General features: G+C 39.5%; 1 pseudogene; it reads left to right on the top strand.

The window, feature by feature from the left end:
- Positions 1-12,695, top strand: part of LOC128045565 (guanylate-binding protein 4-like) — a 33,059-nt pseudogene that overhangs the window by 1,477 nt on the left and 18,887 nt on the right.

Consider the following 12,695-nt stretch of genomic DNA (forward strand, 5'->3'; position numbering starts at 1 on the left):
GGCTCTTCTGTCCTCCACTATCTCCTGGAGTTTGCTCAAACTCATGTCCATTGAGTCAGAGATGCTAATCATCTGCCGCCTCTTCTCCTTGTGTGGTCAGTCTTTTTCTATTAGCAGGGTCTTTTCCAATGAACTGGCTCTTTGCATCAGGTGGCCAAAGTATTGGAGCTTCAGCTTCAGCATCAGTCCTTCCAATGAATATTCAGGGTTGATTTCATTAGGATTGACTGGTTTGATCTCCTTGCAGTACAAGGGACTCTCAAGAGTCTTCTCCAACACCACAGTTTAAAAGCATCAATTCTTCAGTGCTCAGTCTTCTTTATGGTCCAACTCTCACATTTGTACATGACTACTAGAAAAACCTAGCTTTGACTATACTGACCTTTGTCAGAAAAGTGATGTCTCTACTCTTTAATATGCTATCTAGGTTTGTCATAGCTTTTCTTCCAAGGAGCAAGTGTCTTTTAATTTCATGGCTGTGGTCACTGCTAACACTGATTAATTCACACACCCATTAAAGAACAGTAGGGCTTCCTTGGTGGCTCAGATGGTAAAGAATCTGCCTGCGATGCAGGAGACTTGGGTTTGATTCTTGGGTTGGGAAGATCTCCTGGAGAAGGGAATGATTACCCACTCCAGTATTCTGGTCTGGAGAATTCCATGGACTATACAGTCCATGCGGTCACAAAGAGTCAGACACGACTGAGCAACTTTCACTTTCACTAGCTCAAGGGTTTGTTTATTGATTATTTCAAAGAACTAACTATTTTAAAAAATTATTGCATTATTTTTATGTCATTCATTTTCTTTATCTCCACAATAATTTGTATCATTTACTCTGCTAGTCCCGGATTCTGCTTATTTTCCTATTTATTTAAATAGTAAGGTCAGGTTGCTGATTTCAGGGTTCTTCACATTTGGGTTTTGTGTGTGTGTGTGTGTGTGTGTGTGTGTGTGTGTGTGCTTTTATTTTCATTTTTCAAGAAGTATTATATAATATTTCTTGTGATTTTATCTTTGACCTTTTGTTAAAATGGTGTCATCTCATTTACACATATTTGTGAACTTCCCGGCTCTATTCCTGCTATTTATTTCTAGTTTTATTCCATTGTGATCAGAAAAGAAACTTTGTATGATTTCAAGCATTTAAAAAATTACGAAGATTTTTTTTTCATAACATGTATTCCATCCTTGAAAATATTTAATGTGCATCTGAGAAAATCTGTATTCTTTTGTCATTTGATGAAGTTTTGTTAATTGAATTAGTCTAGTGTTGGTCAAGGCCTCTACTTTGTTATTAACTTTCAGTCTGATTTTTCTATCCATTATTGATTGTAGGAGATTAAAGTCTCCTGCTATTATTTGTGAATGTCTTCTTTCCTCTTTTCAATTTCAATTTCTGTGTACTTAGACCTAAAGTAAGATTTTTTATAGATAGCATACAGTTGGAACACTTCTAAAATTTAATCCATTCTGCCAATCTACTGGTTTGATTGGAGAGTTAATGCATTTACATTTGACAGGGAAGAGTTTAATCAATTTGCATTTAAAGAAATTATTCATAAGATAGAACTGTTTCATTACTATTTTGTTATTTCTTTTTCTTTTTGGCATTTTTTGTGCTTCATTTGTTTTATTTATGCCTTCTTTTATGTTTAGTTCTTTTGTAGTAGACATATTTTGATTCCCTTAACATTAGTTCTGTTCTAAGTTCAGTTGCTCAGTTGTGTCTGACTCTTTGCCACCCCATGAATCACAGCACGCCAGGCCTCCCTGTTCATCACCATCTCCTGGAGTTCACTCAGACTCATGTCCATCGAGTCCGTGATGCCATCCAGCCATCTCATCCTGGGTCGTCCCCTTCTCCTCCTGCCCCCAATCCCTCCCAGCATCAGAGTCTTTTCCAATGAGTCAACTCTTTGCATGAGGTGGCCAAAGTACTGGAGTTTCAGCTTTAGCATCATTCCCTCCAAAGAAATCCCAGAGCTGGTCTCCTTCAGAATGGACTGGTTGGATCTCCTTGCAGTCCAAGGGACTTGCAAGAGTCTTCTCCAACACCACAGTTCAAAAGCATCAATTCTTCAGCGCTCAGCCTTCTTCGCAGTCCAACTCTCACATCCATACATGACCACAGGAGAAACCATAGCCTTGACTAGACGGACCTTAGTTGGCAAAGTAATGTCTCTGCTTTTGAATACGCTATCTAGGTTGGTCATAACTTCCAAGGAGTAAGCGTCTTTTAATTTCATGGCTGCAATCACCTTCTGCAGTGATTTTTGGAGTCCCCAAAAATAAAGTCAGCCACTGTTTCCCCATCTATTTGCCATGAAGTGATGGGACCAGATGCCATGATCTTCGTTTTCTGAATGTTGAGCTTAAGCCAACTTTTTCACTTTCTTCTTTCACTTTCATCAAGAGGCTTTTTAGTTCCTCTTCACTTTCTGCCATAAGAGTGGTGTCATCTGCATATCTGAGGTTATTGATATTTCTCCTGGCAATCTTGATTCCAGCTTGTGTTTCTTCCACTCCAGCATTTCTCATGATATTCTCTGCATAGAAGTTAAATAAGCAGGGTGACAATATATAGCCTTGACGGACTCCTTTTCCTATTTGGAACCAGTCTGTTGTTCCATGTCCAGTTTTAACTGTTGCTTCCTGACCTGCATACAGATTTCTCAAGAGGCAGGTTAGGTGGTCTGGTATTCCCATGTCTTTCACATCAGGGAGCCAAATTATTGGAGCTTTGGCTACAGCATCAGTCCTTCCAGTGAATATTTAGGGTTGATTTCCCTTAGGATTAGACTGATTTGATTTGATTCTCAAGGGACTCTCAAAAGTCTTCTCCAGAATTGTAGTTTGAAGGCATCTATTCTTTGATGCTCAGCCATTTTTATTGTCCAACTCTGACATCCATACATGACTACTAGAAAAACCATAGCTTTGGCTGTACAGACCTTTGTCAGCAGTGTCTCTGTTTTTTAATATGCTATCTAGGTTTGTCATTGCTTTTCTTCCAAGGAGCAAGTGTCTTTTAAATCATGGCTGAAGTCACCATCTGCAGTGATTTTGGAGACCAAGAAAATAAAGTCTGTTTCCATTCTTTCCCCATCTATTTGCCATGAAGTGATGGGACTGGATGCCCTGATCTTAGTGTTTTGAATGTTGAGTTTTAAGTCAACTTTTTCACTTTCCTCTTTCACCTTCATCAAGATGTTTTTAAAATTCTTCTTCACATTCTGCCATAAAAGGGTGGTATCATCTACATATCTGAGGTTATTGATATTTCTCCCTGCAATCTTGATTCCAGCTTGTTTTTCAGCCAGCCAGGCATTTTGCATGATGTACTCTGCAAAAAGTTAAATAAGCAGGGTGATAATATACAGTCTTGATGTACTCCTTTTCCAATTTTGAACCAGTCTATTGTTTCATGTCCAGTTCTAACTATTGCTTCTTGATCTGCATACAGGTTTCACAGGAGGCAGGTAAGGTATCTGGTATTCCCATCTCTTTAAGAATTTTCCACAGTTTGTTGTGACCCACATAGTCAAAAGCTTTAGCGAAGTCAGTGAAGAGAAGTAGATGTTTTTCTAGAATTCTCTGGATTATTCTATAATCCAACACATGTCAGCAATTTGATCTCTGGTTCCTCTGCCTTTTCTAAATCTAGCTTGAAAACCTGAACGTTCTTGGTTTGCATACTGTTGAAACTCAGCTTGAAGGAGTTTCAACATGGCCTTGTTAGCATGTGAAATGAGTGCAATTGTGTGGTACTTTGAACATTCTTTGGCATTTACCTTCTTTGGAATTGTAATGAAAAGTGGCCTTTTCCAGTCCTGTGGCCACACTGAGTTTTCCAAATTAGCTGGCATTTTGAGTGCAACACTTTCACAGCATCACCTTTTCAGATTCCACTAGCTTTGTTTGTAGAGATGCTTCCTGAGGTCTACTTAACCTCACACTCCAGGATGTCTGGCTCTAGGTGAGTGATCATACCATCATGGTTTTCTGGTTCATTAAGATCTTTTTTGTATAGTTCGTCTGTGTATTCTTGCCACCTCTTCTTAATATCTTCTGTTAGGTCCTTACCATTTCTGTCCTTAATTGTACCTATCTTTGCATGAAATGTTCCCTTGGTATCTCTCATTTTCTTGAGGAAATCTCTAGTCTTTCCCATTCTATTGTTTTCCTCCATTTCTTTGCATTGTTCACTTAAAAAGGCTTTCTTTTCTCTCCTTGCTGTTCTCTGAAACTCTGCATTCAGATGGATATATCTTTCCTTTTTTCCTTTGCCTCTGGCTTAATTTCTCTTGTTTTCTCACCTGTTCGTAAGGCTTCCTCAGACAACCATTTTGCCTCTTTGCATTTCTTCTTCTTGGGGATGGTTTGGATCACCACCTCCTGTACAATGTCACGATCCTCTGTCCATAGTTCTTCAGGCACTCTATCAGATCTAATCCTTTGAACCTATTTGTAACTTTCACTATAATCATAAGGGATTTGATTTAGGTCATTTTTGAATGGTCTATTGGTTTTCCCTACTTTCTTCAATTGAAGTTTAAATTTTGCAATAAAGAGTTCATGATCTGAGCCGCAGTCAGCTCCCAGTCTTGTTTTTATTGACTGTACAGAGCTTTTCCATCTTTGGCTACAAAGAATATAATCAATCTGATTTCACTATTGACCATCTGGTAGTGTTGGTCCATGTGCAGAGTCTTTTGTGTTGTTGAAAAAGGGTATTTTCTATGAACCTTGCGTTCTCTTGACAAAATTCTGTTAGCCTTTGTTCTGTTTCATTTTGTATTCCAAGGCCAAAGTTACCTGTTACTCTAGGTATCTCTTGACTTCCTACTTTTTCATTCCAGTCCCCTTTTGGTGTTAGTCTAGACAGTCTTGTAGGTCTTCATAGAACTGTTCAATTTCAGCTTCTTTAGCATTATTTTTTGGGGCACAGATTTGGATTATTGTGGTATTGAATGGTTTGCCTTGGAAACAAACTCATATCATTCTGTTGTTTTTGAGATTACATCTAAGTACTGCATTTTGGACTCTAGTTTACTATGAGGGCTACTCCATTACTACATGTTATTTATTCTTGAGGAGAAATGTCCATTCCCCAAAAATGAGTATCAATTTCTAATATCCATCAGAGAGAGAACAGAAGTCATTCATTTTCTTTATCCAATAACATGACATTTAATGTGCCACATGCTGAGGATTTATGATGCAAAGTCAAAATCCTTATACTCAAGGCTGATCAAAGTGGACAGAAGTCAAATAAATAGACCCTCAAATATGGAAAGATAACACTTATGAACCTGTGATCTTGGGCTGCACTGGTAGTGATGATAAACATAATACTAATACAAAGAATATATATAAAACTGTTATTGCCTATAGGCAAAATGTTAAGCTTTTTCTCTGAAAATTTAAACTTAATCCTCCTAAAGTTGTTCTGAAGCATCTAGTCTTATTATCCACATTTTCTATATGTGAACTTCTGCTGCTGCTAAGTCGCTTCAGTCGTGTCCGACTCTGTGCGACCCCATAGAAGGCAGCCCACCAGGGTCCCCTGTCCCTGAAATTCTCCAGGCAAGAACACTGGAGTGGGTTGCCATTTCCTTCTCCAATGCATGAAAGTGAGACGTGAAAGTGAAGTTGCTCAGTTGTGTCTGACTCTTAGGGACCCCATGGACTGCAGCCCATCAGGCTCCTCCATCCATGGGATTTTCCAGGCAAGAGTACTGGAATGGGGTACCATTGACTTCTCCGATATGTGAACTAGGAAGCACAAACTGCTTAAATAAGTTGCCTAAGGTTACACACTAGCAAGTAGCAGGAGACAACAGCAGCATAAATTAGAATCTGACAGTCACATTGGACATATAGTTTAGGAAAATTTCCTGGAAAAGAAGGCGGATATAAGTTGAAATATTTGTGCATGTTGTTTAGGTTGAGATGTTATCCAAAGGGAAGAGCCCCAGGTAAACATGCAAATATATGAGATTGCGAGTTTGTACAACTGCAATTAATTCTGACTGCTTGATACCTGGGGCTGATGAAAGAAAATAGCACTGGGCAGGGTACTGAAAGGAGCCATGCAGAGTGTCTCATGACACTCAGAAACTTGAATGCTTTGTAAGAGGCTCCTGGAACATTTTAGGCAGAAAGTGAAAATGACACAGAAGGACTCATTTGTACAGAACAAGTCTCCTTGGTAGGAATCTAAAGTGCTTTGGTTCTTCTTAATTCCTTAGACAAATGAGGTCCTCCAGAACTTCCTGCAGTCTCAGGTGGCAATCGAGAAATCCATCCTGCAGTCAGATAAAGCCCTCACTGACGCAGCAATGGCCATAGCAGGTATGGGGCTCATATCTTAGCAGGGTGGGGATTTTCATTCAATGCCCTTTGACAGATTAAATAAAGATCTTTCCAAAATAATGAGCTTCCACTTCTGTGGAATGCACACTGCTAAATCTGAAAATAACAGAGTTGTGGTTGGACATCAGCCAGATGGTCAAGGCCTTTCCCATCATATTCTCAAACCTGCTCCTGATGTGCGGCACCAGGTGAATTCTGAAATTTCGCACTCTCTTTTCAAATTTGATTTGGTTTCTAATCTCAAGAAAGTAGAGTTTGAGTCTAATCTGTTACTTGCTTCTCTTTCTAAAACCTTTGTTGGGCAGAGGAGGGAGCCAGCTGAGAGGGAATGCGAATTACTAAGACAGAATCAATAGGAGCAGCAACAGCAGATGGAAGCTCAAAACAGAAGTCTCAGGGAAAACATAGCCCAGCTGAGACGGAAGCTGGAGAGAGAAAGAGAAAACTTTGATAAAGAGCAGGAAAGGCTACTGGAACACAGGCTGAAGGTAAGTCTGGCATGGCCTCACTAGTTCCTGACAGACCCTGAGCTGACACATCAGGAAGGAATGGGTGAAAGTTAAAGCAAAAAAAAAAAAAAAAAAAAATGTCCTACTGGCATTACCACATTTGCTTTAATCAAAGTTTTGAATCCTGGCTTTTCAAAAGACCTTTGAATTTTGCTCCACACTGAGACCCTGGAGAGGCTATGGTGACTTTGGTCCCTCTAAATACTTAAAGAATATAAATATCATCTCCAAGGTTTTAGGTGCTATGTATTTGTGATTCTAGGATGATCTCATGGAGCTCACATTATTCAGGGTTTCATGGATTATCAAACAACAATTCCATCCAGATGTTTTTTTTTTAATATTTCCAGCAACTTGGTACTTTGCTAAGGTAACTGTCAATGATCAGGAACCTTACAAGCACAAAGACTCTAATTTGGATCTATGTTGACCTAAAACTATCTGATATGTTCAGACATAAAAATGTGGGGAGGTTACATCTTCTAAATATGCTGTAGTTGTCTCCAGGTGTGAATAGCTTGCCTGCATTACTACATAGCTTGTGTGGGAGGTGTGTTTCTTTCCCATCTAGACATGTTTATGTGCAATTTCTTGATCAGCTTATAAGTTCCCATATTTCCACAATATAAGTGACCATGCCATCCCAAATGAAACTGATAATTTGCACAAGTGGACGAATAGTTCTCTCCGATGATGTTGTGAAAGTGCTACACTCAATATGCCAACAAATTTGGAAAACTCAGCAGTGGCCACAGGAATGGAAAAGGTCAGTTTTCATTCCAATCCCAAAGAAAGGCAATGCAAAAGAATACTCAAACTCCTGCACAATTGCACTCATCTCACACACTAGTAAAGTAATGCTCAAAATTCTCCAAGCCAGGCTTCAACAATACGTGAACCATGAACTTCCTGATCTTCAAGCTGGTTTTAGAAAAGGCAGAGGAACCAGAGATCAAATTGCCAACATCTGCTGGATCATGGAAAAAGCAAGAGAGTTCAAGAAAAACATCTACTTCTGTTTTCTTGACTATGCCAAAGCCTTTGACTGTGTGGATCACAATAAACTGTGGAAAATTCCTCGAGATGGGAAATACCAGACCACCTGACCTGCCTCTTGAGAAATCTGTATGCAGGTCAGGAAGCAACAGTTAGAACTGGACATGGAACAACAGACTGGTTCCAAATAGGAAAAGGAGTCCATCAAGGCTGTATATTGTCACCCTGCTTATTTAACTTCTATGCAGAGTACATCATGAGAAACTCTGAACTGGAAGAAACACAAGCTGGAATCAAGATTCCCGGGAGAAATATCAATAACCTCAGATATGCAGATGACACCACCCTTATGGCAGAAAGTGAAGAGGAACTAAAAAGCCTCTGGATGAAAGTGAAAGAGGAGAGTGAAAAAGTTGGCTTAAAGCTCAACATTCAGAAAACGAAGATCATGGCATCTGGTCCCATCACTTCATGGCAAATAGATGGGGAAACAGTGGAAAAAGTGTCAGACTTTATTTTCTTGGGCTCCAAAATCACTGCAGATGGTGATTGCAGCCATGAAATTAAAAGACGCTTACTTCTTGAAAGAAAAGTTATGAGCAACCTAGATAGCATATTCAAAAGCAGAGACATTACTTTGCCGACTAAGGTCCGTCTAGTCAAGGCTATGGTTTTTCCTGTGGTCATGTATGGAAGTGAGAGTTGGACTGTGAAGGAGGCTGAGCACCGAAGAATTGATGCTTTTGAACTGTGGTGTTGGAGAAGACTCTTGAGAGTCCCTTGGACAGCAAGGAGATCCAAACAGTCCATTCTGAAGGATATCAGCCCTGGGATTTCTTTGGAAGGAATGATGCTAAAGCTGAAACTCCAGTACTTTGGCCACCTCATGCGAAGAGTTGACTCTTTGGAAAAGTCTTTGATGCTGGGAGGGGCTGGGGACAGGAGGAAAAAGAGATGACAGAGGATGAGATGGCTGGATGGCATCACGGACTCGATGGACGTGAGTCTGAGTGAACTCCGGGAGATGGTGATGGACAGGGAGGCCTGCTGTGCTGCAATTCATGGGGTCGCATAAAGTCAGACACGACTGAGCGATTGAACTGAACTGAACTGAGGTTCTTCTGAGTTTCTTCCTACTTTTGTGTTTAGTTCTATTCAATCTCTTTACCAACCTCTGGCTTTTCTTCTAACAATCTGTATTGAAGGTCCCTGCAAGACTTGGCCCTGGGATCTTTTATTTCTACTATTTATACTTTCACAATGGACTTTAAATATCCAGAGAATTTTATTCTGATACCCCTCAAAGTGATATTTCTTGCCTTAATATTTCTTCTGAAATTCAGACACATAAGTAGAAAAACTACCTAATTTTTTCTTTGGGAAATATATCCACTTATACTTGTCATTTTCACCATAAAGTCTTGGTCAATCTCTACTCCTAAATGCACTTTCTACTTTCACATTCTTTTTCATCTCAATTGAGTACCATCAACCTCCCAATCTCAAGCCCCAAATGTTACATCCCTCTATTAGTTTATTTCCCAGATTCAATCCACATATCAGTCTTCTTTTTACTCTCACTACATATATCTTGAATCTCTCTCTTTCTCTCAATTTTTATTTTACTACCCTAGACTAAGCTAACCTCCTCTTTTTGCCTGAAGCTTGGTTTTTTTTTTCCCCTGAAGTGTCCTAATTGCTTCTTCTTTGACCTTCCTAATAAACTCTTTGAAATAATCAGTGACCTTTAATTTAGTTGCTCTGAATACCTCCTTAAACTTGCATTATATCTTAACAAAATCCATGCTTCTCAGAAGCCCACTCTGATCCTAATCTTCCCTATTTCTCCAAACTTATCTTTCTGTAATTTATTTTTTATTGAAGTATAATTAATTTACAAAGTTGTGTTACTTTATGTTGTAAGTGGAATGATTCAATTAGATATACATATGCATTCATTTTTATATTTTTTCCATTTTGGTTTCTTACAGGACATTGAATATAGCTCCCTGTGCTTTATAGTAGGACCTTGTTGTTTATCCATTCTATAACATTAATATATATAATAGTTTTCATCTGCTAACCTCAAACTCCCAATCCATCCCTCCCCACTCCTTTATCCTTTGATATTTATATCTTTATATATGAGTCTGTTTCTGTTTAATAGATAAGTTCATAAGTTCACCTGTGTCATATTTTAGATTCCATATATAAGTGATACCATGTGGTATTTGTCTTTCTTTTTTTGACTTCACTTAGTATGATAATCTCTATGTTATGGCATTATTTCATTCTTTTCTATGGATGAGTAGCATTTCTTTATATATAATATATATGGCTGGATGGCATCACGGACTCGACGAACATGAGTCTGAGTGAACTCCGGGAGTTGGTGATGGACGGGAAGGCTTGGCGTGCTGCGATTCATGGGGTCGCAAAGAGTTGAACAGGACTGAGTGACTGAACTGAACTGAACTGAACTGATATATATATATATATACATGCACATCTTCTTTATCTACCCATTGTTGATGGACATGTAGTTTGCTTCCATGTCTTGGTCATTGTAAACAGTGTTGTTATGAATATTGGGTTGCATGTATCTTTTCCAATTATAATTTTCTCTGGATATATGCCCAGGAGTGGAGTTACTGGATCATATGGAAAATGTAGTTTTAGTTTTTTGAGAAACCTACATATTGTTTTCCATAGTAGATTCACCAAATTGTATTCACAAAAGCAATGCAGAAGAGTTCCTTTTTCTCCACACTTGTTATTTGTAGACATTTTATGATGGCCATTCTGACCCATGTGAAGTGGTACTTCATTGCAGTTTTGATTTGTATTTCTCTAAAAAATTGGTGATATTGAGCATATTTTACTTTTTTTTTTGACAATCTGTAGATCAGAAAGATCCCCTGGAGAAGGAAATGGTAACCAACTCCAATATTATTGCCTGGGATATCTCATGGGCAAGGAGCCTGATGGGCTACAGTCCATGGGGTCTCAAAGAGTCAGACACAACTTAGCAACACATCTCCTTTGGAGAAATGTCTGTTTAGGTCTTCCCATGTTTTATTAGGTTGTCCAGGCTCATCTTTTACATGTTCTCCATCACTGGTTATGCTACGGAACACTAGCCTCCTTTTTATCTTTGCAGATTGCGAGTTCATTCCTATCCCCAGATCATTGCACTTGTGGTTCACTCGCCCACAGTGCTTGCTGACTCTTCATCCAGCCAGCTCTTTTTCTTGAAGGCTCTGCACAACTGTTTATTATCATAGATCTTCCCTGACCATCTCGTCTCATGCTTCCCCTCCACTTAATATAATATGATATTATTTATTCAATTCAGTTCAGTCACTCAGTCATGTCTGACTTTGCGACCCCATGAATCGCAGCATGCCGGGCCTAACTGTCCATCACCAACTACCGGAGTTCACTCAGACTCACGTCCATCGAGTCCGTGATGCCATCCAGCCATCTCATCGTCTGTCGTCCCCTTCTCCTCCTGCCCCCAATCCCTCCCGGCATCAGAGTCTTTTCCAATGAGTCAACTCTTCGCATGAGGTGGCCAAAATATTGGAGTTTCAGCTTTAGCATCATTCCTTCCAAAGAAATCCCAGGGCTGATCTCCTTCAGAATGGACTCTTCCAAGGGACTTGCAAGAGTCTTCTCCAACACCACAGTTCAAAAGCATCAATTCTTTGGCACTCAGCCTTCTTCAAAGTCCAACTCTCACATCCATACATGACCACAGGAAAAACCATAGCCTTGACTAGACGGACCTTAGTCGGCAAAGTAATGTCTCTGCTTTTGAATATGCTATCTAGGTTGCTCATAACTTTTCTTCCAAGGAGTAAGCGTCTTTTAATTTCATGGCTGCAATCACCATCTGCAGTGATTTTGGAGCCCAAGAAAATAAAGTCTGACACTTTTTCCACTGTTTCCCCATCTATTTGCCATGAAGTGATGGGACCAGATGCCATGATCTTCGTTTTCTGAATGTTGAGCTTTAAGCCAACTTTTTCACTCTCCTCTTTCACTTTCATCCAGAGGCTTTTTAGTTCCTCTTCACTTTCTGCCATAAGGGTGGTGTCATCTACATATCTGAGGTTATTGATATTTCTCCCGGGAATCTTGATTCCAGCTTGTGTTTCTTCCAGTTCAGAGTTTCTCATGATGTACTCTGCATAGAAGTTAAATAAGCAGGGTGACAATATACAGCCTTGACGGACTCCTTTTCCTATTTGGAACCAGTCTGTTGTTCCATGTCCAGTTCTAACTGTTGCTTCCTGACCTGCATACAGATTTCTCAAGAGGCAGGTCAGGTGGTCTGGTATTCCCATCTCTTTCAGAATCTTCCACAGTTTATTGTGATCCACACAGTCAAAGGCTTTGGCATAGTCAAGAAAACAGAAGTAGATGTTTTTCTTGAACTCTCTTGCTTTTTCCATGATCCAGCAGATGTTGGCAATTTGATCTCTGGTTCCTCTGCCTTTTCTAAAATGAGCTTGAAGATCAGGAAGTTCATGGTTCACATATTGTTGAAGCCTGGCTTGGAGAATTTTCAGTATTACTTTACTGGCATGTGAGATGAGTGCAATTGTGCGGTCGTTTGAACATTCTTTGGCATTGCCTTTCTTTGGGAGTGCAATGAAAACTGACCTTTTCCAGTCCTGTGGCCACTGCTGAGTTTTCTAAATTTGCTCGCATATTGAGTGTAGCTCTTTCACAGCATCATCTTTCAGGAATTGAAATAACTCTACTAGAATTCCATCACCTCCACTAGCTTTGTTCATAGTGATGCTT

Source organism: Budorcas taxicolor, chromosome 3 (genome assembly GCF_023091745.1).
Source record: "Budorcas taxicolor isolate Tak-1 chromosome 3, Takin1.1, whole genome shotgun sequence".
Classification (NCBI taxonomy): domain Eukaryota; kingdom Metazoa; phylum Chordata; class Mammalia; order Artiodactyla; family Bovidae; genus Budorcas; species Budorcas taxicolor.